Consider the following 27,567-nt stretch of genomic DNA (forward strand, 5'->3'; position numbering starts at 1 on the left):
AAGATCTTAGGACTGAAAATCTACATCCATAAATAGAATGCAGGGAAAGACTGAAGAAAGAGGCTTGTGACTCCAGTCTGGCAATTAATAAAATTATCAAGGAAAACTTACATACGAGGCATGTTGTGGGTGACTGCAAGACAAAATGGATCCCTGCCCACTTGGCAGGTGCCAAAGAATGATATAGGGTAAAGGGAGGAGTGATCATGAGTACTGTTACATGGATGCTACCTGGTAAAGGAAATTATGTGCTTGACCAGGTCAAGACAACCACCTGTTCTAGAAACCAGCATGCAGTGGGAGGCAGGAGAGGGGTGCTGGTTTATGTCAGAACGAACATCAGTTACGATCAGACAGTCTCCAAGGGAGGTTTGTGGGAAGCAACCTCCCCCTTCTGGGCTGGTTCCAGCTTGTGGGTCAGGCAGAGGTCACATCTTAGAACAGTCCTCCACAACTCACATACAAAAATCAACTAACACAGATTAAGGACCTGAACATAAGATCTGAAACCATAGAACTTCTAAATGAAAAGATAGAGAGTAAGCTCCTTGACATTGGTACTGGTGATGAGTTTTGGGTTCGACATCAAGAGCAAAGGCAACAAAAGCAAAGATAAACTAATGGGACTAAATCAAACTAAAAAGTTCCAGTATAGCAAAGCATCGATAAATGGAAAGGCAACATACAGAATCAGAGAAAATACTTGTAAATCATATATGTGATAAAAGATCAATATCTAAAAAATATAAAGAACTTATACAACTCAACAACAAACAAATGATTCGATTTAAAAATGGGAAGAGGAACTGAATAGACATTTACCCAAAGAAGACATACAAATGGCCGATAGATATGTGAAACAGTATTTCACATCACTAATCAACAGAGAAATACAGAGCAAAATCACAATGAGATACCACCTCACATCTGTGACTATTATGAAAAAGACAAGAAATCACAAGTGTTGTTGAGGATGTAGAGAACTGGGAACTTTCGTGCATTGTTACTGAGAATGTAAATGGTACAGCCACTATGGAAAACAGTATGGAGTTTCCTCGTAAAATTAAAAATGAAACTACCTTACAATTCAGCAATAATGTGAGCCATGTTTCTCACTGGAAGACTAAAGAAAGGAGGAAAAAAAATCCTAAAATAAGCTCTATAGTGTTGGTTTGGAATTGGAGGTAACAGTGTAAACTTACAGTTTTCATTAGATAGGTAGATGATGGATAGATAGATAGAAATAAATATAGATGTGATATGAATGTGTGTATATATGCATATGCGTACCTATTCCCCAGTTCTGTCCACTGAAAGACTAGGAGCAGCAATACATAGTATCGATTAACATGTCTGGCACATGGAAAAAACAAGATGATGCTGGAACATCTTATGGTGCCAGAAAGCAAGAACACGCTCCAAGAATTATGGGGACATCAGAAGAACACAGGAGCCAGTGAGAAGGAACTCCCATCTGGCCAAATCTGGGACAATTTGAATATAAAAATAAACAATGATAATAAAGGATTACAACCTACTAAATAAAACAGAGAACTCTAGAAATATAGATACATAAAATACGTGTGTGTGTGTGTGTGTGTGTGTGTGTAAACAAACTTTTGTGCAGAATCGGATAACTAGATATTTTCCAAGTACCACTCCACAAAATACTTATTATGACTGGTATACATCACCTAAATCAAAAGATCAAATAAACATCATCGGTAATGGGACAAACAGAAATTATAGGATCCAATCACTTCTAAAAATGATAACAAATCTGATAATGAGGAAACATTGGAAAGCCCCACTGAAGGATATTCTACCAAGTAACTGAGCTGTTATCTTTGAAAGTGTCGAGGTCATGAAAGCCACTGAAAGACTAAGGAACTGTTCCAAACATAAGGAGACTAAAGAAACATGACAGTTAAATGCTTGATGTGATCATTACCTGAATGCTTTGCTATAAAATCTATTGTTGGGTCAACTGAATAAACTTGAATATGTCTGAGGATTAGGCGGTAATGATATCTTAAGGTTAACATCCTGATTTTAATCATTGTAGTGTCATTATGTAGGAGAATGTTCTTGTTTGTAGAAAATACATACTAAAATATTTGGGGATTATGGGACATTAGATCAGCAATTGCTCTCAAATGGTTCAGAAAGAGTTATCTGTAATGGTACTCCTAAATTTTAATGTAAGTTTGTAATTGTTTCAAAATAAAAAGTATGTTTAAAAACATAGATAGCAGCTTTATTCATAATGCCACCCTGCCCTCCCCACAAAAAACCCAGAAATAATGCAAACGCCCATCAAGAGTTAGATGGAAAAACAAACTTTGGTACATCTATACAACATCATATTACTCAATAAAAAGAAATAGAATACTGACACATGGATGACTCTCAAAGGCTTTATGCAAAGACATAGGAGACTTCTTACTATATAATTCTATTTATATGATATTCAAGAAAATACAACTCTAGGGTCAGAGAACAGATCAGTAGTTGCCAGGGGTTAGGAGTGGGGAAAGTATAACTAAAAAGAACAGGGGGGAGTTCTTCAAGGTAAAGGAAACTGTTCTGTATCCTGACTGTGGTAGTAGTTAAGTAAGTCTGTACATGTATCAAAATTCCTGTACACTATAACAAAACAAAAGTATGAGTAGATTGTGGTGATTGTTATACAACTCTATAAATTTACTAAAACTCATTGAGTTGATCAACTACAATGTATAATTTTACAGTAAGTAAATTACACCTGGAAGAGTGGAGGGTCAGATAATAAGGAATAGGTAAAGAGGGTTAATTAGACTATATCTTCTATTTTTGTATATGTTTGGAAATGTTCATATTAAAAAGTTAACAACAACAACAGAGTACCGAGTATCCCACAGAATCGCTGGGACCAGTGCTAAGGTCAGGGACCTCGAGCCAAGAGCAATGCTCAAAATCCCATTGTAGAACTGATGTAAAGAGAACAGCTCTGTAGCCACCACCACAAGGAAACACATCTGAGCTTGTTCTATGGACTCTGATCATTCTGGATGTAAATGCTGCCTAAAAAGTTGAGCTTCCACATCCTTTGGCACTGTTAGAGAGTTCTTTTGGGTCGCTTCCAGACATTGCTAGTTCTGTCTTCAAAGTTTAAGACAGATGCTTTTGTCTGGCAGACCTCTGGCCTGTGGCTGTGCCCTAGGAAAGCAAGTATCTTGCTTTTTCACCTTCTAGAGTGAAACGCAGACTCTGAAATTTCTAAGGTGGGAGAATTCTCAAACAGTTTAAGGAGGTACAGATGCTGAGCAGCCAAAAAAAAAAAAAAAAAAAACAAAAACAAGCCAATATCCACTGCAACGGTAAGCACCATCCCTTTAAAGTGTCTTAAATTAGCCTCTCTTGGTCAAAAAGGCCTCACATTATAGTAGTGCACCTCTACATTTTCTAAAACACTAAAATAGTTGACAGGAATCCACTTGCCCGTCCATCTCTTCTTCCACATACGCCGCTACAGTTTTTAAACAGATCCTTACATACTCCAAATTGGCTAGAATTTTCTGTTCCAACTTGTTTAATAACACAAGCTTTGCTTTCTACCTTCTTGGTCAAAAAAGACCAAAGGCAATGAAGAGATCCAAGACTTTTTGGCACATAGAGACAGCTTTGAATCACATCAAATTGTTGCAGTACAGTCATAGAAAAATAAGTAGAAGGCAAGTTCGCAAGGGTCCACTTACTTTGATGTATTTGCCCTTTGGCTAAAACCATGTGATGGAAAAAGGATATCCTCTTTTGCTTAAATATCACAGAATACTAAAACGGCATCTAAGTGGTTCACTTCCACTATAGCAATTTGCCATTATGCTTCATTTAATGTATTTGTATATTATTGCAGGAGGGACTTTTATAGTGCTTTATGGGTCCTAAGTGGTTTCAATTCATTAATAAGTTATTCTTCCCTGAATTTTCAGGTCAATGTTAACATCTTTCATTTTAAGTGTAGCCACCTGGATGTAGAGGTTAAGTTACTGGCTCAAGGTCAGGGGGCAAGGCACTGTCAAACCTGGCATTGTATAATTCAATAGAAAAATAAGATTCCAACAATATATCATTCGTTGGAAGAAGACTGTAATTGAGTCAGGCCACTCAAAGGAAAAAGAAGGATTAATTAAGTACTGAGCTGGTTTGTTTAAAGCTTGGCCTAGAGGAGTTTTGGCCAGCGAAGGGCCAATAATTTTGCTGTGATTGGACTTGTAAATCAATCCAGTTCAGTGCCTTAACCATAGACACTAAAACTTTCACTTGAGATATTTCCCTCCGTGTTTTTAAATATTCACACTGATGTTCTAAAAAGGACCTTCTGAGGGATAAATGGAAGAGGTGATTTAGACCCAGGGTCACTAAAACTGAAATCCAAAAGATAGAATTTTAGTGTAAGGTATTATTCATTTCTTAAATGCAATTGGTAGCTAATATTGTTATTACTTTCATAATAATAGGGTCCATATAAAATATATTTGGCAAAACTACTATACCTTTTTGTAGGACTCTCAAGCAAGGAAAGGTTAAAAGCACTGACAAGCATCCTAGGGCAGTGCCCAGCAGAATCGATAGCTGCTACTTCCCGGCTTTTACATCAGAATAGTGCTTGTTTTCCAATTTTCCTTCCTCAGAGAGGCTGAAGAAAAGCTCCAGAAGGAAATTTAAACGCAGTTTCCTTTGCCTTCTAGAGAAGCCTGTAATTAAGCAATAGCGATTTAACGAGAGAATCTAAGAAAATGGATCATTCTTCAGTGTTGGTAGAAAAGGATTCAGCCTAAATAGACTTCTTTGTTCACTCTTACATTCTATCCTCTCAGCATCAATTAATTTCCTGTTCTTCATTATCAGGTATTTATTTCTGAGGCAACATAAAGCAGTATTCTTGAGAAGAAGGCAAGTAGTATATGGTTGTTTGACCCAGACCATGTGGGAATAGGGCCTGTTGAGTGCGAAGAAACAAAACCTATCAGCTAAACAATTGAAAGGCCATTTTCCAAATTGACCATTGAGCAATCCTACTGCTAGCTCAAAAAAAGAAAGTGAATTACTTTCGGGGTTCTTCCACACTTTAATGTCCAGGTCCCAAAGGTAAGCAGGCATGGGTGGTGGAAAGAACACTTAACCAGAGGTCTGGGCTGAGCACCAACCAGCTCATCAACATGTTTCCCCGGCTGGTTAAATCGAAGGATTGAATAGTTTTCAAACTTTTTTTAAGATGCAGAGTCTTTTTAAATGAAACCTTCACACAAATCTGATATGTGGGATGTTCCAGATTTAAAAGTATATATAAACAAAGATGGTTACAAAATAGAAGCCGTGGAATGTTAGTTAGTATAAGATAAAGATTCATTTTTTTGGTAACTAAGCATCCAATGAGGTTGACGTGAGGACTCGAATTGGGCCCTCTAATTCCTTTCCCTCTGACAAATATTAAACTGGGAACAGGGAGAAAGATGGGAAATGTGTTTCTTTTTAGGCCAAGTAAGTTAAACAAAAGTTCTTATTTTATTTTATTTTTTTAATCTTACATTTATTTGGGGGAAGATATCTTAAAAATAACTAACATTTGTTAATCAGAATATGGCTTAAAATGGGCCTAACACTGTGCTAAGCATTTTACATAACATTTTAACCTAGACTTCCATTGCAAGACGCAGAGACCTACTATAAACCAGCTGAAGAAACAGAGAATTTTTGTTACATCTAGTTGTGACCATGTGTGTAAAAAAACCTCAGAAGTGGTGAAGTGCAGATTTAAGCTCCTTTTTCTTCTTTTTGGTTTCATTCTCAGGCAGGCTTTCTCTGGGTACTGGTAAAGATGGCTATGAAAAATTCTAGGTTTACATCAATAGGAAGAGAATGTCTCTTTCCCAGTGAGTCTACCAAAAAGAGGCTGAATCTCATTGGCTTAACTTGGCTTATGTAACCAATCTAAGAGTAATCACTGGGGCCAGGAGGCTGGAAGATGGTGATTGGCCAGACTTTGGTCACATGTCCTCCCAGGGAGTAGAGAGGTAGGTCAGCTCCATCTAAGCCACATCTACTAAATAAGACTAGAAGGGGGTGTTTACCCAAGAGAAAATTAACATACTATTAGAAGTCCAAGGGAAAATAGATACTAGACAGGCAAAAACAACAGATGTCATTACAGAAGGCCATTTTATGGACGGGGAAATTAAGGTTCTGATGTAACTTAGTTATGGCCACAGGGTTAGTGATTTAACTAGGTTTCAAGCAGCTCTGAGAAAGGATTAAGAGCCTAGCTATAAATCAGACAGGTCTGAGTTATGGTCCCACTGTTTATTGGACATGCGAACTTGGCTAAGTTACTTAATTTCTCTGAGCCTTAGTTTTTTTTTTATCTGCAAAATGGAAATAATAATACCTCTTTCACAGAATTGAATAAAATAAAGTTTCTTAAGGTGCTCGGCACATAGTAAGATGATAGTAATAGTAATAGTAGTAGTTATAATGTTATTGTCCTTTCTCCTATTCCACTTTTAGACCTTTGTAAGAACTGGGATCTTTCTGTTCCAACAGATATCAATCAACGTCCCTCCCTTTCCCAGGCTGAAGCTCCTTTATTACTATTATTCCAAAATAATAATGATGACCTCTGCCATCAGATTACTCATATATAAAGTGACATAGAAATAAGGCTTATAGCGCTATTATTTTTATTAGTATGATTTTATCCTGAAAATATTTTAAGGAGGGCAATGAATGTTGTTCTCAGACAATATCTTAGTCATTTCAATAGTTACCTAAAGCAGCGGTTCCCAATCTTTTTGGCACCAGGGACTGGTGCTCCTGTGAGAATCTAATGCCTGATGATCTGAGGTGGAGCTGAGGTGGAGCTGGGTAGCAGCCGCAAAAACATATGAAGCTTCATTTGCTTGCCTGCTGCTCCCCTCCTGCTGTGTGGCCCTGTTCCTAACAGGCCATGGGCAGTAACAGACCACAGCTCAGAAGTTGGGGACACCTGACCTAAAGTATATATTGGACTATCTGTTGATATTAATATATTGTCTTGTGTCAATGATAAATATTTTAGCACTATTGACCATTCGTTATTGTTGATACCGGTTAATCTTCAATCCCATGTCAGCTTCTGAGCCAGATAGCTATTGCCTGTACCTGGCACTCCTGGATCTGAGAGATCAGTTCTATCCCCAGCCAGCCCTTTTTCTCCTGGCCTTACATCTTCGTCTCAGCCTGCATCTATTTCCAGGAGAAAGAGGTGCTTAAAGGCCATCTACACCACACCCCCAGCTGAGCCAAACTCTCGGTGAGGGTACTAGTGACTCTTAGCTCACTCCTGAGAGCTCTGGAGCAGGGGTGACCCAAGGATATGGACTTCTCTTTCTCACCTTGGAGTCTATGCCTCAGGAGGACTGGGAGCTCATGGAAATAAGTTAGAGAGAAACACAGAGATGATCCAAAGAGTTGAAAAAAATAGTTCATTTAACTTAGAGAAAGAAAACCTGACAAGAGTTCTAATTAGAGATTTTAAATATCAATTTTAATCAAGAAATATTTACTGAGAGTCCGCCATGCACTGGGCAAGTGTTACCCATGAGGAATAATTGTCTGGGGAACAATGTCTAGCTGTTCTGTCTCTACTGAGAATGGAACAAAGGCAAGTGGATCTGCATGCCAGAAGAAGAGTTTCAAATGAGCTGTAATGGAGAATTTCAACCTCATATAATGAGAACCTCATATAATGCCAGGGGAATGAGGATCCAGAAGTGTGCCTGGGGCTGGCTTGTACAAATCAGTTCTGGTTGGTTTGAGATCCACAGCTTACAGCAATCAATTTTTCGAGTAAGGCTGAGGTTGAGATAGGGTTATGTTGTTTTCCTCTATGTGCTATTTTGAACCTTAATTTTTAATAAATATTACTGAGAAATCTCTCTGAAGTGTTAAAAACAGGTTACTAGAAGAAAAGAGAAGTGAGTATTTGAAGTCTTTATGAAAGACAGTACAATGGAAAACACTGAGAGGTTTAAATAAGCATTTTCGAACATTATGAAAAAAGTAATCAAACGTTAAAGGAAAATAGCAACCTGAGGACAATATTGAGACCTTGACAAATGACAAAATATTTACTATCTAATAATTTATTGAAGTTGTTTTGAAAAACATTGAAGCCCCAGTAGATAACTGGATAAAAAAAATTCATAAAAGTATATATCCAACCAACAAATGAATTAGAAAATTGACCTTATTACTTATAAAGGAAAATTAAACTCAGTCCACTTACTATAAATTCCTTTCTAAAAAAATCAACTATAATTTTTTCAATCATAATTTCCAATACTTATGAAGGTACAGAAAAAGGGGCCTATTTGGGCATCAATATGTAAAACTCCTATATGTAAAACTCCTTAAAGACATTTTTAGCAATTCTATTTTTATTTTTGGAAATCTTAAAAATAATTTTGCTCAAAGATGTTCATTGTGTCTGGCAAACAGTAATCATTCAATAAATGATAGTTCTTATATTAAAGGGAGATACAAACTTGCATTTAAAGAAAGAGACATCACAAGATTTTAAACTAAAAACTAAGTTTTAGGGAAAACTATGGAAAGAATTAACCCAAAGCCAGGGATTATCTCTGTGAGCATTCAATTATGGGTTCAAATATTATTTTCTCTACTTTTTACTTTTATAATATTTTCTGTGTTTTTTCCTCATATCTCTACTACAGTTATAATAGATGAAAAGATCAGATTCTTTTATATGTATTTATAAAACTTGGATTAGTTTACATTACTTTCCAAAAATGAAAGAAATAGATTAAGTCACTAAAGTTCAGATAGAAATTACAAACATTATTTGGCCGTGAACTCAGTGACTCTACTGTACGGACAAACGATGAGCGGTCATCAAGGAGGGGGCATTGCTGTTCCCCCCCACCCCACCCCTTGCTCACATGGTTTTGTTATCTAGACCATGCTAGGCTACAGCTGAGGGGCTTTCCCAGTGTTTGTAAACCTATCTGCACAGCCCCTCTTCTTATGCTTCTTGCACTATTTTCTCCAGCAAGCAGAGAACTGCAAAGACAGATTTTCAAGAACATAAAACAAGCGTTTATATAACCAAAAGCCTGATTCATCTTGCTTGACTTAATGAATGCCCGAATGGATTTTTATTTTTAAATTCTCAAAAACACCCTGGTCTCTATCCTTGAGTCAGCAGTTAGTGGTTTAAGAAAAAAGAGTTTTTATATTTCTTAGTTTATATAAAGGGAAAAAAAGGAAAAATACAGGGAATAAAACCTACCAGTAATTTTGTTCCTCAGGGACATCTAGGTCTACAAACTGAGTATTCATTCTGTTTGCATATACACCAACATGTGTGAGACATGGGGTCTGCTGGGAGGGAAGGAAATTACAGAAAAGGATTGATTACCCCTGAATTCTAATGTTCCAGTATTCATTTCAAGGACAACTGTGAATAGGGCTTGGAGTAAATATCCTCAAATAACCTCTCATGAATTTATACACATCTCATAACCAGAAAACCTTCCCCACCCCTTTGCTTCCTTCCTCTCCTGTTCTTTTAAAAGTTGTTTGATTAACAGCCATGGCATACTATCCCCACCTTCCACTGCCTGCTCCCCTCCCACCCCTGGGCCTACAAAGAAAGGCTCTCTTCATGAGAAGTGCAGCTGTGTGCACCCCACATCCCTCTCCTCACAGTCAGGAAGGTGGAACTCCCTGTCTGAATGTGATGGGCAAGGCTCCCTCCAACCCCCCTACACCCACCCACAGTTCTTCAGGGCTGCTTTGTGAGGCTGGCTCTGAATTTGAGCCTTACCAAGAAAAGGCTCAAGGGGCATATGCAAGCTAGCCCTCATGCCCCTGGACTTAATATAAATGTTATGTTATCTTGGCCAGGACTTCCTTGGTCTGCTTATTAGCTTTAGAAGAAAACTAAGAAGAATGTTTGAGATGTTGCTGTGACCATGAAAAATAAATCATGGTGAGATTTAAAATGACTGTTTAAATAAATGACTGCCCCACCCTGGACACAAAATACCAGGCAGGAGTTTGAAGCTTTATTCTTCTTAGAAGCTGAAAGGAAAAAGCTTTGCCTTAGAGCACGGTTTCCTAACCTCGGCACTATCGACATTTTGGATCAAGTAATTCTTTGTGGTGGGAGACTGTCCTGAGCACTGCAGAATGTTTAATAGCAACCCTGGCCTCTTCCCACTCCTGGTGTCGTGACAACCAAAAATGTCTCCAGACATTGCCAATATCCTTTGGGGATATGGTTACCAGATAAAATATAAGATGCCTAGTTAAATGTGAATTACACATAAACAACAAATAATTTGTTAGTATAATTATGTTCCAAATAGTGCATATTTATCTGAAATTCACATTTAACTGGACATCCTGTATATTTATTTGCTAAATGTAGCAACTCTTCTGGGAGAACGAAATTGGTCCCCATTGAAAACCACTGCCTTAAAGAGACCAGGAACTGGGAGGACAGTCTTGAGGCTTGGGATTGTGTTCAGGGGGTTGATTGCCTGATCAATCTGGAAGCCTGAGTATGAAATAATAGTCTGACCCCAAACCCCTTCCCTCTAACATCTACCCCCAGTTGCCCCTGCTCCAAAACAGACTTCTTTAAGATTCTTTCCTGTACAAACTGAACAGGACTGCAGAAACCACCTCCCTATACCAATATTTGGGATTCTGCAAAAGAGAAGACTCTGGCTAATCATCCTAGCACGATCATCCTGCCCCACGATGAGCCTCGCCAATGTATATCTACTTCCCACCAGCTTTTTTTGACGTCCCACTTTTAAATAAGAATGAACAAACCAGTGACTGAGGAAGAAAACTCCCCAAATGACAGAAACTATAGCCCACCCTGCCATTCTCTGTTCTTTTCTTTTAATAGAACCTCAAATATATCCTAGGTGGTAATGTGAACAGTTCTAGATGATGAATCATCATTGGTCCAACCTAGTTATGAGAATCCTGATTTCTTTGGGGGAACCAAGTGACCCAGTTTAGGGAAGTCTATTAGGAGGTTCTGGGAGAGCTTTGCTTTGCTGAAAAAGGCATCAGAAATGGCTAGCATTATTTATTTTTCTCTCTTTTTTTAAAGAAAAAATAATATTTATTTGCAATATAAACAAAGTCCCATTGCTGATTTGGGATGGTGTGCGTGTGTGTGTGTGTAGGGTCACAACTTTTCCTTCGTAAGATGAGTAAGCAAAACTGGCTACCCTCTTGGCATACCTCATTTACACAAATATGATGCATCTTTCTGGCTTTTCCTTTTTAAAAGTAAAAGAAAGAAAGAGAACCACGTACAACATGGAAGCTTTTTGTCAATTTCTCAGTTGTGACAAGATTTTAACCGGCTGCCTTAAAGAATTCCTGAAAACAACCCTTGCGAGTTAAGATGCAGTGGGCTCATAGGGGCCATGGCTTTGCTCACGTGCTGAGTGCTGGCTTGCTCAGGAACCCAGACTGACCACTCCCCTCTCTCTGGCCCCCATGCAGTCCTGATACCTGGTAGAACTGAGGTTGGAGAAGGAACAAAACTGAAGGAAGATAACGGAATCTGTGGCTTTGTTCTGTGGATACTGAGGGTAGGGGTGGTGGACAGAGCCTCACACCCCTTTCACTTATCCATCCTCACCCCTCTGTGCCTGCCCTGGGACCGAAATGAGTGTGAGGTTCCTGGTAGTAGAAGCTATGGGCAAGGCGAGTGGAGGGCCTGCTTCCATGGAGACAAAGGAGCTAGGAGTGGCAGATGAACCAAAGCAACGGCCAGGGAGAGGGACAGAAACTTGGGAAGCAGGGATAGGCCCCCACCGCCTAGCTTCTCCCAGCCACTGGGCCTCTACTCAGTTACCAACACAGAAAGAGAGAAAGAGATAGAAGTACTGGGTATGTATAGACAGGGTCCCTGGGGTCCAGGCCCTCCCAGGGGTGGAGCATAGAGGGCTATTGCTATTGCTCAGCAGTCGCCCATGGCCCCACCCCTAGCTGCAGGGCTCCCTACCGCCTACCTTGGGGAGTCTGCAGGGACCACTGGAGGAGCAGTTGGGAGGGTAGAGAACACAAAGGTCACTTGTTCAGCTGACCAGCCCATCCTGTCACAACTTGCAGTGGCCATCACAGGCCAAGGTGGGGCTGTGGTGGTCTGGGCCAGGTGGGTGATGTGGGCACGACTAGAGTCTGACTCCAAAAGAGCAGCAAGCTACCCGTTCCAGAAGGGCTTGCTGCAGAGTGGAGGCTTCACATATGTACAAAACGTATTTGGTCAAGATCAATAGGGGCTTGCCATTTCCATCAAAACAAAAACAAAACAAAAACAATAATTGCCTTTTGAAATAGAAAAACAAAACTGAGAACACTTTCTCGCAGGATCAAGAAAGGGATGAAGTACTGGTTTATACAATCTACTGTTGTGTGTAGCCTGAAAATAGCACTTTTCATTAAAAAAAGAAAACAAGTCAAGAAGAACATGAACACTCTCTGCTCCGGGGAACTTGGATTTACCTGAGGAAAGTAAAACATAAACTCAGGTCCATGGATGTCTTTAAAAAATAGCCAAATTGCCTGGGCCATCAGCAGAACAGAGTGTCCTGGGACAAGGATGAGGCCCAGCTAGACTCAGACTGCAGTTGTACCTCTGAGTGCTCAGGGGCCTCTGTGGAAAGTTCTGTAGATGGAGGCCTTGCCTTGGGCTTGGTCCACCCCAGGATAGTGAGGGGAGCTCAGCCACCCCTCAGCCTGGACTTCTGGGTATAGTCGATGCCCCAGTTCCTCAGGAGATGAGGCAAGCACAGGCCCACCCACAGGCCCATCTGTGCCCCTGGCTTCACATGGACTCGAGGGTAGGAGCAGATTGTGGATGGTGGGCGTGGAGAAGTACAGCTGCTCACTGGGGGTTGTCACACCGGCTGCTGAGCCCCAGTGTCCACTCAAAGCCTAGCAGTTGCCCCATGAAGTTAAAGTTGGGTTAGATGTTGGACTTTTTTCTCTGGACAAAGACATAGGCATCCATGAATGACAGGTTCATCTTCTGTATCAGGTAGGCCACAGTGACTGTCACTGAGCTGCTGATACCCGCCAGGCAGTGCACCAGGATACCACACTTCCTCGAGTGGGCCTCGTCGATGAAGCTGATGACCTCGGGGAAGAACTAAGAGAGGTTCTGGCTCCAGTCGTCAGAGATCAGGATCTGCTTGGAGGTGAACTCGCCGCCATGCTCGAAGGCAGTGGGCAGGTTGGGCATGACGTTGAGAATGTACTTGATGCCATCTCTACTTGCCGAGCTCGTCCAGGTTGGTGGAGTTCTTGGCACGGCCGAGGCAGAGGTAGGGCAGGCTTTGGACAGGGAAAGCCGGTTGGCTGGATGGCACAGGGCTGCCGTCTGAGCTGGTGGCACTGCTGGGCAGCTCTCTGTCGGACTCCCTGTGGGAAGCGCTGCGGTGGGCCCCCAGGCCCAGCGCTGCGGTGGGCAGCGAGCCGCTCAGCCAGGACCAGCTGTTCACGTTGGTCTTGGCAGTGCTCTGAGTACTCTGGAACTTGTTAAAACCACCTTGGAGGTAGCAGGCCTGGCAGCCGTCGTCTCGCAGCTTTTGCAGGAGCAGGCCCTGGCACCGAGGCAAGAGCACTGGGTTCTGGCTCTTACCTGGCCTCGGCCTCGTCATGGAGCAGCACAGCGGCCGCCTTGCTGCGCGTGGCGAAGCGCTCCTTGTCAGCGGCGTCGGAGTCGATAGTGCGGATGGGCAGGTTGCCCTAGTGCCGGGGTGCAACATGAAGCTAGAGATGGTCAGGGTGATGGGCGTCTCAATGTGCGATAACTCGGAATGCTGGTGTGGCCGACAGTCAAGCAGCAGCAAGGACACTCCGCCTTGCGCCTCCAGCTCCTCCTGCAGCCTCTAGGCGCTCTCGCACTGCACGGCTCCAGCACCTGTCGCCGCCCCGGCATGGGTCCAAGGTGGAACTCTAGCCTCTGTCGCCTTCAAGGCGGACATGTGAGTTCGCGCTGGGGGACTGCGGAGCTCATTTTTCATGGAAAGCTTGGGTGGCTCTGTCCGGGGCCGGGCAGCCCTTCCCAGGTAAGGCGCGCTGGCCACGCAGGCCCAGCAGCGTCTCCGGGAGTCCACTTCCCTCCAAGCTGTGCTCCCTCTGCCCAGGCCTTTAGGCCTCATATTTTTCTCTTGCCATGAATACAGATGTGATAGTTGGAGTTGTGGCAGCAATCTTATGGTTATGAGGCCAGAACAACTCTAGAGATACCAGCCCTAACCAATGCCCAGCATCTGCCTAACATCATATTTTTTGTTATTTGACAAAAATAACTTGTTTTTTGTTTATTTAAACTTTTTGTGACTTGTAACTGAAAACATTCCTAACTGATACAGAGACCAAAGTAAGTAATTGAGGAAACAGAAAAACAAACAAAACCCTCACAATACACTCAAATCTATTTAATATTCTTAGAGAAATTGAGTATTGATTAATTGCTCTTCCCAAAGAGAATGTATTTTTATTAGTTTTTCATTTATCTTTTCAATGTTTCTGTGAATGAAGATGAATACAATAGATATTCTTATTCCATTACAGGCAGGGTGTTCTACACATTCTATATACGCTGTTATATACTGTTCTGTACCTCCCTTTCATCACTTAATGATATAGCCTTGTAGATAAATCTCTTCACATGAGTTGAGATCTTCTACATTCCTTTTTTTACAGCCTCATGATATTCCATCAAATGGGTATGCCTTCGTTTATTTAACTAATATTTAACTGCTAAATATGTGGGTTGTTTATCATGTCTAACTTTCACAAATTATGCCACAATCGATAAACTTGTACATATGTTCTTTTATGCTTATGTAGAAGATTGTGTTGGTTATATTCTCAGAAGAGGGATTTCTAGATCAAAGGAAAAATGTCTGTATTTTGGTAAATATGCCAGAGTCACCTCAATAAGCAGTTGTATGATTTTGCACCAACAAAATATGGGACTCCCTAGTTCTCCTCAGCCTTCCAAACAAAGTGTGATACCAAATATATATATTGCCAATATAATAGTTAAAAAATGACATTCTGGTATAGTTTACTTTTTCTTATTGTAAGTGAAGTTCACATTTTCATATATGTAAGGGTCATTTATAGTTCTTTCTTCCATGAACTCTCCATCTTTTTGTTCTTTATGTCTTGATTTCTAGTATTTCTAATATTAGGGATATTAGCCCTTTGTAATATCATTTACATATATTTTTCCACTTTATCTTTTGATTTTTCTTTTGAGGTTTTTGAAATTTAAACGTTTTTGTTATAAAGTAGTTAAATTTATCAGTCTTTTATATGGAGACTTGTGAATTTTGAATCATAATTAGAAAGGCCTTTATTACGTAGTTAAAAAGGAATTTGATCCCATTTTCTCCTATTAGATGTTTGTATTATACTATATAGTTTAATTCCTTACATTGATATATTTGATCCATTTTGAGTCTATTCTGAAGTCTGATGTGAAGTATGGATACAACTCTAGTTTATTCCAAGTGGCTACACTTTTACTGAAATATCTTCAATGAAACAGTTCACCTTTACTCCACTGATTGGAAATTTTACCTTTGTCACATATTAAATTTATCTATAAAATTGAATCTGTTTCTGGACTTTTTGTTCTGCTCCAAGGCTCTGACTCTTCATGCATAATACCACACCATTTTTATTGCTAAGGCTTTGCATATGTTTTAATACCTGATAGGGCTTGTCCCCTCTCAACGTACCTCTTAGAATTTTTATGGCTCTTGTTGCTTGTTTTTTTTCTCATATAAACATCAAAATCTCCTGAATATTTACCAAAAAAAATTGTGTTATGCTTATTGAAATAATATTAAAAATAAATTAAATATGTTGGCTGAAGTAAGAAATTTGGTGATGAGGTTTAAAAACAGTCAAAGACATCTTTGGGAGAAAAATAGGAAATTCGAGACCAAGAAAAAAATATCTGAAGGAAGTCAAATAATCAACTAGTAGAAGTCCTAGAAAATAAACATAGAGACAGTGGAGGGAAAGAAATTATTAAGAAAATAATTTTTAAATGTTTGACATGAGTCTCCCAACTGAAATGGCCAAGAATATTCAACACAATATGTAATCACAACTTCTCTTTCCTTCTACCTTTCTCTCTCTTTTCTTTTCTCCTCTCTCTCCCATGCTTAATTTCTAAATATCAGAGATAAAGATTATTAAAACTTCCAGAGAAAAAAATAGTTCCCAATTAACTGAATGAGAATTAGAGTGGCACAAGGCTTCTCAATAACTCCGTAGGATTCACTAAGAATCTCTAAGAAAAACCCGGGATTCAAAATTTTGAGGGATCATTATTTTCAACATAAATTTCTATGCAGCACAGGCAAACTCTTAGATCATTAATTTATATAATGAACTATTTGTTCACTGTATCAGTGAAGGGTGAGAACCAAATAAAGACATTTCAGACATTTAAAGACTCAGAAAATTCATATTCTGTGCACCTTTCTTAAGAGGCTACTGGACGATGTGTCTCATTGAAATGAGGAAGTAAACCAGGAAATAGTGATGGGTAGAGTAATCTGTGACTGCAGCAGCTGCAGGCCTCAGCAGGACAAAAGGCTCTTACCCCTGGCAGCACACTAAAATTGCCTGGGGAAACTCATTAACAGATGCCTATCTTTCTACCTCTTCACACGTCCTCACCTCCAAACTGTGATTGAATTAATTTCTCTGGGGATGGAGTCCAGGTATCTTAGAGTTGTTGTTGCTGTTGTTGTTGTTATTGTTGTTTTTAAGTTTCCCAGGTGATTCTATTGTGCAATGGAAGTTTAAAGCACCAAATTATGAAGAAAAGAACTTTTAATCATTATAGTTGGAACAATTATTTTCTGAAAAACACATTTGCTGTGGTTCTCAACCAGATCTACAGGTCAGAACTTTAAACTACAGGAGAGTTCTCTATGTGGTACTGAGTATTTGTGTATTACCTTTTAACTTTAAATGATTAGGACTCAAAAGGGAAATCAATTTTTAGAGTATGCCCGAAGAGAAACAAACACAGAAAGATAAGAATAAGATGTAATAATTAGGCTGCTAAAATTTCTAAACTTTGCAAGAAAGTAGGGATGTCTTTAATGTTACTGTGGAGGAGGAAGAAACTTTCCTCTACCCTCAAGCTTCTTTTGGCAGATTTATTAATCAAATAGGCACGAGACAGATAAATAAGAGAAAATAACCAAGTTTAATTACATACATGTCTGTGGGAACCCCGCATAGATACGAGAGTCAGAGATACTTGAGAGTTTTAGAGACAGAAAGGGAAATTCAGATAAATATGACATTCCGAGCTAGGGATGAGGTAAGGCACCTTGGGGCTTTAGAATATGATTGCAGGAAGAGCAACCATTTGGTAATCAGCAGTTTGCCCTGCCACAGAAATAGATCAAAAGTCATTTCTGGTGATAACTCTTATTATGGATCAGGCTCCCAATTCAGATTTTTCTGGATAGGTAAGGGTGGAGTAGAAGTTCCTCTTGAGCTTCTAGGGTCTCAGTTGCCTTTAGGTCAAAATAATCCACATACCACTGAAGCACATCTTGGGGTGGTCTATTCTGAATCTCTACACTACTCTTTGAAAGGAAACAGTGGACATATAGTGAAACCCTCCACCCTTACCCCTACAATGGTAAACAGAGTGAGTGCTGTATTTAATTTCTTGTAGGAATAATCTCCAAAAGAACCATAAGTTCACAACTCACAGAGTCTGGATAACTGAGATTGGCTAGTTTTTCCATGGTGAGGCTGACACCAAGCCTCTTCTCTCACTTTACTCAGCTAGTGCTGTCTTTTACAACATCAAGGTACTGGTTTTGGAACATAATCGCTTTAAAAACCAGCGTTTGGCTGGGTTTGTTGTTTGTTTTTGTATTGCCAGTGAGTAGGTGTGGATCCAGGGCCACCCATAACTTTGCCTTTTGTGAACACTTTGAATTTTCTGAAAAGCGGTGTGATGGATGACATTTGGGGCATCATGAATATTCAAGCCTAGGGAAAAGTTTTATAAGAGTTTGAGTCAAATTTTTAAAGGTATGCCTGGAAACAGATTGAGAAAATGCTCTGCAGAATGGTGATTATACAGTTCCTTCTATACATTAAAATAAAAGGAGAAAATGTAAGGAAGGTACATGAAATCCATTGGTGGTAGATTAAGAATGCAGGAGAAAGAATAGCTGGGAAATCTCTAGAACTGGATTAAAAAGCAAAATGGAGGAACACATACCTCTTTTACATCGATGGGTACAGGATAATTAATAACTAACATTACAATACGTAGGGTTTTGTGATCATGTGCTCTGGTGCCTGTGGTTTTGCCTCTGAGAGGCCTAGAAAAGAAAACTACTCTGTCATTTCAAAGGTATGTTATCCTAGATGCAGAAGAACAATGGACAGAGCTCACATGAGATAGATTGACCTTTGCTAAGGAAGCCATAGTCCTGGGACGTGACTACTCACCATGGTCTGCCCAGTTCGGAATTTATGATCGGACCATCTTGTGTGGTTACTTTTGGTCACTGAGCTTGTCAGGCCTGCCATGTGGCATCCTGAGCCTGTCAGTTTATTATCTAGCCCAATTTTTCATTCACGTCATGAAGGAACACAATTATTCTAAGCTGGAGCTCCTAGAGGAACTCCCCATATACCCAAGCACCAGAAACCCCTTTGGTTGGAATTGAGTATATGATATTGGGGAAGACTGTAATTTCTTTTTAAATTATCCTAAGGAATTTCGACTTTAGGCTTTAACTCACAAAGGCAAAAATATTTTATTAATTTCTTTGAACTGAACTTAAAAATTCTGGACTTCAACCTCTCTGGGATTTTAATCTTTGAATTTTAAATCCATGGTGGACATCATGACAGAAGGTGTGGGTTGATGGCATTTTACTGTCATAATGATGTTATTTGCGCTCATTGCAAAACCTCTGGTAAGATGTACTGGACAACATGAGTGGTTTACCTGACTTACCTGGGATGGAAAATAGTGTAGGATTATATTTTTAGCTTTTCAATACCTTGGAATTAATTTGGGGCGGGAGATAAAGCTAGATTTTGTGATGCCTGATGCTTATACAGTATAGGGGACTCTGACTCTTCAAAAGAATTTTTAAAAATTATGAATATGAAATTAGATAGGAAAGTAAATATTTAGAGTGAGGAAAGAAATTACAACAAGTTTCAATTTTACAAAGCTGACAGTTAACACAAATATCACAAATCCAAAAAGTAACATTAATTTTTAAAATCAATTGTTCGGTTGACACTTTTTTACTTTTTTTTTTTTTTTTTTTTTTTTTGCTGCCTACTCTTTGATTACCTCTTCATAACACAATGGTTTTATAATATCATTATGTAAAGAGAATAATACAGTCTTTCTTCTAGTATGGATAATTGGGATTTCCCTCACTTTCACATTTTCCTTAGCAATCAAACTTCACTTGGAGATGGAGAGCTTACTGTATCTAAATCTGTATCTAAAAAGTACAGTACTTTCTGCATAACTCAGTTTCCTAAGGAGAAAGTCACAAAGAGATTACTTGTCCCAAAGTTACCAATCTGACGAGTGACTGCCCCTCTCTTGAGGATAAATGGGTGGGTGAGGGAAAACAGTTTAGGGGAAAAAAATCCCTCTTCACAGAACTTGACGAGTGAGGGTGAGCATTCTTTCCTGCTTTCCCTAGCTTTTTATTCTCATAATCTATTGAGCTTAAACATGGATTAAAATTTATGGTAAAAAAGAGTGGGGTTGGCCCCCTTTGGTGAGAAAACCACAGTCAATCAGGTAAGTTCTGCTCCCACCTTCTTTCAAAACCAGTCCCCGCTCCTCTTGGCAACCCTAGCCAGCAGCATTGATTTTGTCCTCAGAAAAGTTTCCAAGTGTCTCAGAAGCCCAGAGATGCACTTACCTTGAAGCTAATGAAATTTAAGCCCCAGTGCCTATCAGTTGTGTAGGCCTCTTCAGACGCTTGCGATATTCTGGCAGAAAGCTACTGAATCTTTATTTGACTTCTCAAAAACCAACAAAGATCTGGACTCCATTTACTAAAAACATATGTTTCTGCCTGAGGAAGTGGAATTTGTTACAAAAATAATGCAAAGAGAAAGATAATACTCTGGTTCTGACATGCAAAGTAGGATTACTCATTAAGATTTTATCCCTGGGAGACTTCTAGGGTCTTAATCGGAGATTTTTTAAGTTCCTTTGTCTACCACCTGCCCTTTTACCTGAGAGCAAGCACGTGTTTTTTCTTTCTAAATTCCTACTGCCTCCGTAGCTCCTGAGGCTCCTCTGGCACTCAGTTGAAGTCCAATTGTGCCTCAAAAGATACTATCAAGAGTGAGGAAAGACAACCCACACATTAGGAGAAAATATTTGTAAATGATATATCTGATAAGGAATTAATATAAGAATATATAACGAACTACAAAACAGTAGCAAAAAACCAAAAAACAAAAAAACCCAAACCCCAAGACATCCTCACACATAATCAAATTCAAAAATAGGCAAAGCACTTGCATAGACATTTCTGCAAAGATAATACAGATACAAATGGCCAATAAGCATGTGATATGATGCTTGACATCTCCAGTCATTAGGGAAACACAAATCAAAACTACAATGAGTCAACGGCCATGCTACCCTGAACACACTCAATCCTGTCTGATCTCAGAAACTAAGCAGGGTTGAGCCTGGTTAGTGCTTGGATAGGAGACCACCTAGGAAGACCAGGTGCTGTAGGCATAAAAAAATCATAAAAATAAAACATTGAACAGATTATACAATGATATTTTAAAAAACCACTACAATGAACAGCACTTCATTAAGATGAATATTAATTAAGATGACTATTTTCAAAAAACAAAATAATAAATGTTGGCATGGATGTTGAGAAATTGGAACCTTCATATACTTCTAATAGGAACGTAAAATGGTATATCCACTGTGGAAAACAATTTAACAGATCCTCAAAATACTAAACACAGAATCACCATGTGATTCAGCAATTTCACTTCTAAGTATATATTCGAAGGAATTGAAAGCAGGTACTCGAACAGAGACTTGTACGTGAATGTTCATGGAAGCATAAACAATACAATGGAATATTATTTGGCCATAAAAGAAATTCTGACACATGCTACAACATTGATGAACCTTGAAGACATTATGCTAAGTGAAAGAAGCCAGACACAAAGGACAAATACCGTGTAAACCCACTTATAGAAGGGGTCTTGAATAGGCAAATTCAATGAGACAGAAAGTAGAATAGAGATCATTAAGATTTGAAGGGAGGAGTGAACAGGGAGTTATTATTTAATGGGTACAGTTTTTGTTTATGTGATGAAAAAGCTCTGGAGATGGATAGTGGTGATGGTTTCACAACAATGTGAATATACATAATGCACAGAACTATACACTTAAAATGGTTAAAATGGTCAATTTTATGTTATGCATATTTTACCACAGTAAAGAAAAAAAGCCATGAGAAAACCAAAAGATTCAGTAGGCCACCTGAGAAACAAGAAGTCTAGTCTTGTTACCTTTGAGGGAGATTTGAATTTCAGTGTTGTCCAATGACAGGCGAGGGGTGTGGGGTACGGAGGGTGGTGGATAATGGCACAGAAGTGTAATTAGCATTTTTCCTTGGTTCTTCTTTATTGATGCAGTGAAGAATCACAAGTCAATGAGATTTAGAAAAGATTTATTAAAAGTATATTTTAGAAAGACAAAGCGTGCTCTAAGGAGGCACATGGTTTTAGTGAAGAGAGCTGTAACAACAACCCAGAAGTGGAAATCTCTGAATTACATTTGGGCCATGATGAGTAGTTTCAAAGGTATTCTAAGGTGATTGGCAAGTAAGGCCATTTTGATTGACACTTGGCTGCTATATAACTCTTTGCCTAGTGTGCATGCGCATACCCAGAGTTCAGTCCATTATAATTAAATTCATGAACTTCCAGGCATAAACATAGTATTATAATGAGGCTTAAATTGTGGGCAAATTAGGGTAGTATCTTCTGCATAGGCATCTGTAGCTAGATTAGACTAAGATTATGGCCTTCCTGTCCTTTGTCTCTAGGGCTGCAGGAAGGATTCTCTACCTATAAAGAGGGTGTTCTTTGGATGTCTCTAGGCTGGGCCTCTATTCCTTTGCTCCCCTGTCACTCATATCTGACTAGCTACCTAACAGTTCTATTAATTCTGCTTGCACATCTCTCCAATAGATGTACTTCTCTACCCTTCCTTATTCACCATCACATTACCTAGATTATTGCAATGGCCATGTGTTCATTTTTACTCTTTCTAATCTGTTTTCCATAAAACAGTCAGAAGGGCCCTTAAAAAGTATAAATCCAATTGGGTCTGGCTTCTGCCAACTAAGTGCACTGAGGATTTTAAGTAAAGGAGTGCCATAACTAGATTTACATTATTAGGAAATCACTGGCTTCTGTAGGGAAGTCACACATGTAAGAAAATAAGAGAAGCAGTTTTCAAACTTCAGTGCCATCAGCTAGAGGGTTAGTTAATACCCACATTGCTGGGTTCCACCCCCGGGAGTTCTTGATTCAATAGGTCTGAGGTACTGGGAATTTGCATTTCTAACAAGCTCTCAGGTCATGTGCTTGCTTTTACCGGGACCATACTTTGGGAACTGCTGCCCTAGAGGGTATGCAAGGAGAACAAGGCTCTTGGTAGCCTGGCCCCACTATCTTAATTCTCACCTTTCTCTCTCTCAAACAGAATATTAGCCAACCATATCGAAATTCTTTGGTTTTCTTACATGCTTCATGTTCTCCAGACCTTCGAACATGTAGTAGTATCTGATTGTCATTTCTACTTAAAAGTCGTGACAGTATTTTATCAAATGCATTTTGATTTTGGAGATTTTAAAATGTAAAAAAAAAAAAGTTCATTTTTAATTGTATCCCAATTTCAGAGATGTTAAGGTGTTAGAATTGATTAAATATGCTGTGTCTGGGGAAATGTCCTATGCCCATAGACTGCTTACCATTGCTCTTATACTATTGTGAGTCTTTTCCTCTTAGACCAGTGGTTCTCTAAGGTCCCTTAGCTAGCTACAACACCATTACCTAAGAACTTGTTAAAAATGCAAATTCTCAGACCCCACCCAGACCTACTGGATTAGAAACTCTGCAGATGGGGCTCAGCAACCTCTTTTTAAAAAGTCCCCTGTGTTATTCTGATGCACGTCAAGTTTAAGAATCTCTCAATTTATAAGATTTGTGAAGGCAGGAACCATACCTGTCTCCTCACTATTGTGTCCCTTGCACTGGGAATGGGAGGGGGAAAGGGTAGGGATGGCGCCTGGCATGGGTTAACAATCAATGAATATCTGTAGAATAAATAAGTAAATAAAGTAATGTGACTTGTCCGAGGTCAAATAATCAGTAGGTAAAAGTTTAGAGCTAAATTAACTCTTCCTGTCTTTGTTGCTCGGTTTCTGGTATAAAGTTGGTAGGGCTATCCTAATCCATTCAACAAACTTTTGTTGAGAAATTATTACATTTTTCAAAATTTGGCCAAATGTCCTAGTCTTGTTAATAATTTGTGAGGCATCAATGGATAATTTTTTAGGATAATCAGAAGCACTTAGAATCCAAAAAGAACCAAGAAGAGTTGGATTTTATTAAACACCAGGGGGAGCCTTGTAAAGATCATGCTGTAGGGCTAGCCAAGCTAGTATAAAGGCACTTGTTACTATTATAATTAATTTTTTAAGAATAAATTTGTTCAAAGTTGCCCATAGATTTTTCTATGGATAAACCCTTTTTCTCACTGGATTTTATTATCTGGATCATTTTATTCCCCAAGCATAATAAAATTACTCATAGATAGCAACAAATATTTAAAAAACACATTTATGGAAAAACAATTTTCTAGTTTTCTGAAATAATAAAATTAAGTTAATCAAAATATAAATGCATGGTAGCTAAAATTATTTATATATTGTATATTATTTATATTTATATTATTTGCGTAGTTAGTTTAAGTCGTAAAGGAAAATAAAAGTTTAACAAAGCATATTGTCATTTCAGAATTTTTAATGGTTGCATGGAGTTCAAGTCTTTTTATTTCAATAATTATTAAAACATTGATGCCTTTATGATAAATCTTTGAGAGTATTTAAAGTGCATTCTAAAAAATATTGGGCACAGTAGTAGGAAACCACTCCCATGAGTTTTATTAGCTTACTTTAGGAAGACAAAGGTCATTATTCCAGAGGAAACGGAGTTATGCGGAAGGCAGAACCGTTGTTCAAGGCCAAATTCTGCCATCTACACATGTAACCTCATTACAAAGGAAAAGCCTTCTTTAACTATTCAACTTAAATTTTACAATACTGCTTTAGTAGAAGTTCACGCACTATTCTGCTTTATCAAAAGTGGATCTGATTCTGATAAAGTGCCAGTACTTTGCAGGTGTTCAACAAGCAGTAAATGAATAAATTGAATCAACCACGAGTTTTCCCTTGAACTTCCCCAGATTTCTATCAATACTCAAAGGGGAGAACCTACAGTTGTTTTGTGTAGATTGGCTCCTGCTAAAGACAGATAATAAAAAGAGAATTTAAAGACAAATTTAAAGCTACAAAGCAGTGACTTTCAGATTAAAGCCTAGTGCCCAGCCAGTCATTCTGGAAATATTCCATCATTCAAGAAAAAAAAGTTCTCTAAACATTTTCAACTATAAGATTTTAATTTAAACTAAGACTGAACCAATGAATGAACTTATTAGTCAGGTAATTTAGGCAAGTTACTTAACCCATCTGTCAGGGTAAGAACGTCCAAATCTGTAATGAATTTTTATAAGATTTGATTTTAGCTATCCTGAACACAATGGCCAGGAAGCAAGATCTCAAATACTCCAGAAAATGGCAATTTGCAGCTTCTTTTATGCATTTGGAATTAAGGCGTGAACATAAGGAATGTTACATGAAGGTGGGAGAAAGCAAGGTAGGGAACAGGGTTACAGGATAGTTAACAAAAATATGTGCTCTCTTGAGGGTGGTTATGTTTATTTCAAAGACGTGTTAACCTAGATACACAAAAACAATGGATAAGGCTTGCTTAAAACAAAAATAAACCTTTCACTAAAGAAGTTGTATGCCTGGGGTATGACTATCCACAATGACCTGCCTGGTTAGGAATTTATGATCAGAATCCCTTTTTTGTCCACAAATTCATGCCTCAGTTTCATGATTTTTAGAATAGGGATAGTAATAGTATTTACATTGGAAGATTATTAAGAGGGTTATGGTTATGCCTATCCAGAGCTTTGCAGTGTCTGGCAAATATTCACTGTTCGATAAATGTTTACTATGTACAATTCTTTCCTTTGGCATTAACCTCCACCATCCTTTGTCTGCAATTCCCAAATTCTAAAAAGCTCTGAAAACCCTGAATTTGGTGGTACAAGCTGAATTGAGAAAAGCTGATCTAAGCTTTTTTGACACCTTTGGTAAAAATATTAATATGTTTTGCTGCAGAACTATTCATTTATTTACCTTTCTAAAATTCTAAATTCCAAGTGATTCTGGCCCCACAGGTTTCAAATAAACTATTGTGGGCCTTGTCCAACATGATGCCAACACCACGCGGAGAAAAATAAACCAGCTTTGGATTCACAGATACCTGACTTTGAATCCGGACCTGGTCATCCACTTTTAATGTAGGGAAGAAGAAAGAGAACTAAAGTGTTAAATCAAGCTATATTCAGAGACTGCAATATGCTGACCAACCCTATAGCCTGGCCACAAGAAACCTGCAAAACAAAGGTAGATTTCTGCTGGGATTGCTAACAAACCATTTCTCCACCCTGTGAAGGGAAAATAGAAAAACAATCTTTAAGTCTTGCCCTACACAAAATAAAATCATTCATTCCCTATGGCTAAAATCATGGGGAACCTATGGATCAAAGACTGGGAATTGCCAGTAGGCCTTTCATGCTATATATTCTTACCTTTTCTGGCTACATACTTTTATCCTTTCTCACTGAATGTCTGTATCAAAGGAAAAGAGGTAAACGAAATATTTAAACTGTAATTCACAGAAACTAAAAACAACATATAAACTGGACACTCAGGGATTTTTTTCTTGTCTTACCTTTTGTCTTGTCTTGGCTTTTATTTTCCTTGTCTTGGCTTTTTGTCTTTGCTTTTTCCCTTCTCTAATAAACTTTCCTCTTGACTAACTTTGGTGGGCATTTGAATTCTTTCTTGCGCTCAGCAAAGAACTCTTTTCTCTCTCAATGCAGGGTTTGAGTACCCCGGACACTCAGGGAATTTGCACTGTCTTGCATCACTTTGAGACCTTGGAAAAAACTACTTAGCTTCTCTGAAGGCTTACTTGGTTGACAGAGAACTTTATTACTGCACAGGGTGTGAACTTCCTGCACAGCTCCCCCTCGCCCCCCAGCAAAATGTTTCTCTTCATTCACCTTCACTGACAACCTCCCATTTTTGGAGACTGCTACAAGCCTGAACTGTTCAAAGCTGCGTTCCCACTGCATGCTTAGCTAGCTGTACCATAGGTGGATAGCCTAAAAGTCAAATGAAAACAGTTCAGAGAATTGGGAGAATAGTTCAGATGAAGGAATCATGTTGATTTGTTGTTGCTACTTGCCTTTCTCTGCACTTCTGATAGCCGCTAGCAATCTATGAGTTAAGTTCCCAAAGCAATACTACCTCAAAGGTAAGAAAGGTATCAATGTGTGAAGGTAAGAAAGGTATAAATGTGCAAAGGTATAAATGGCTGACAATTCAAGGTGGTGATGGTTTTACTTCACATATAAATTAGAAGGGAAAAGGTGGAGTTTTACCTCACCATGTATTGTTAGCTGCAGAAAGCAACGGCAGAAAATTGGAGGATGTGTAAGAGGTGAGATTCAAGGTTGATCCAGATTGATTTAATAAAAGAAGTAGGTTTAAGCCTCAAATTCTTACTCCTGACTACACAGTAGACTCACCTGGATACTGTAAAAAAAAAAAAAAAAAAAAAAAAAAGCCCAGATCCTCTGCTGATCAGTTGGGTCAGAATCTCTGGAGAGAAGGCCCAGGCACCAGCGTTTTAAAATTCTCTTCAGGTGATTCTCTATTCAGGGCTGCCCTAGGTCAGTGAATTGCCTTGGAGATACTTGGGAGCTTTAAAGATTGATGCCCAAGTCCCACCCCCAGAGATTCTGATCCATTCGACCTAGAATGATTGCCCTACAGTGTGATGGGGCATCAGAGTTTTTAAAAACTGTCCAAGTGATTGTAATAGAACCACTGCCTGCCTGATCCAGGTTTTATCCAAAATGTACCATATTCTTTTCTCTTTACAAATAAGTTTCCTGGAATTTTTATTAAGAATTTTACTTACCGTAGCAATAATTCTCAGGTAATATAATTTAAGTTCTTATCTAGCTCTTTA

General features: G+C 38.9%; 2 pseudogenes; one reads left to right on the forward strand and one right to left on the reverse strand.

Moving 5' to 3' along the window:
• Positions 1–12,717: 12,717 nt before the first annotated feature.
• Positions 12,718–14,237, reverse strand: LOC107499251 (annotated as a pseudogene).
• A 6,522-nt stretch (positions 14,238–20,759) lies between these two features.
• Positions 20,760–20,878, forward strand: LOC118605365 (annotated as a pseudogene).
• Positions 20,879–27,567: the final 6,689 nt, after the last annotated feature.

The sequence above is a fragment of the Rousettus aegyptiacus genome, unplaced genomic scaffold, assembly GCF_014176215.1.
Source record: "Rousettus aegyptiacus isolate mRouAeg1 unplaced genomic scaffold, mRouAeg1.p scaffold_m13_p_1, whole genome shotgun sequence".
Taxonomy (NCBI): Eukaryota; Metazoa; Chordata; class Mammalia; order Chiroptera; family Pteropodidae; genus Rousettus; species Rousettus aegyptiacus.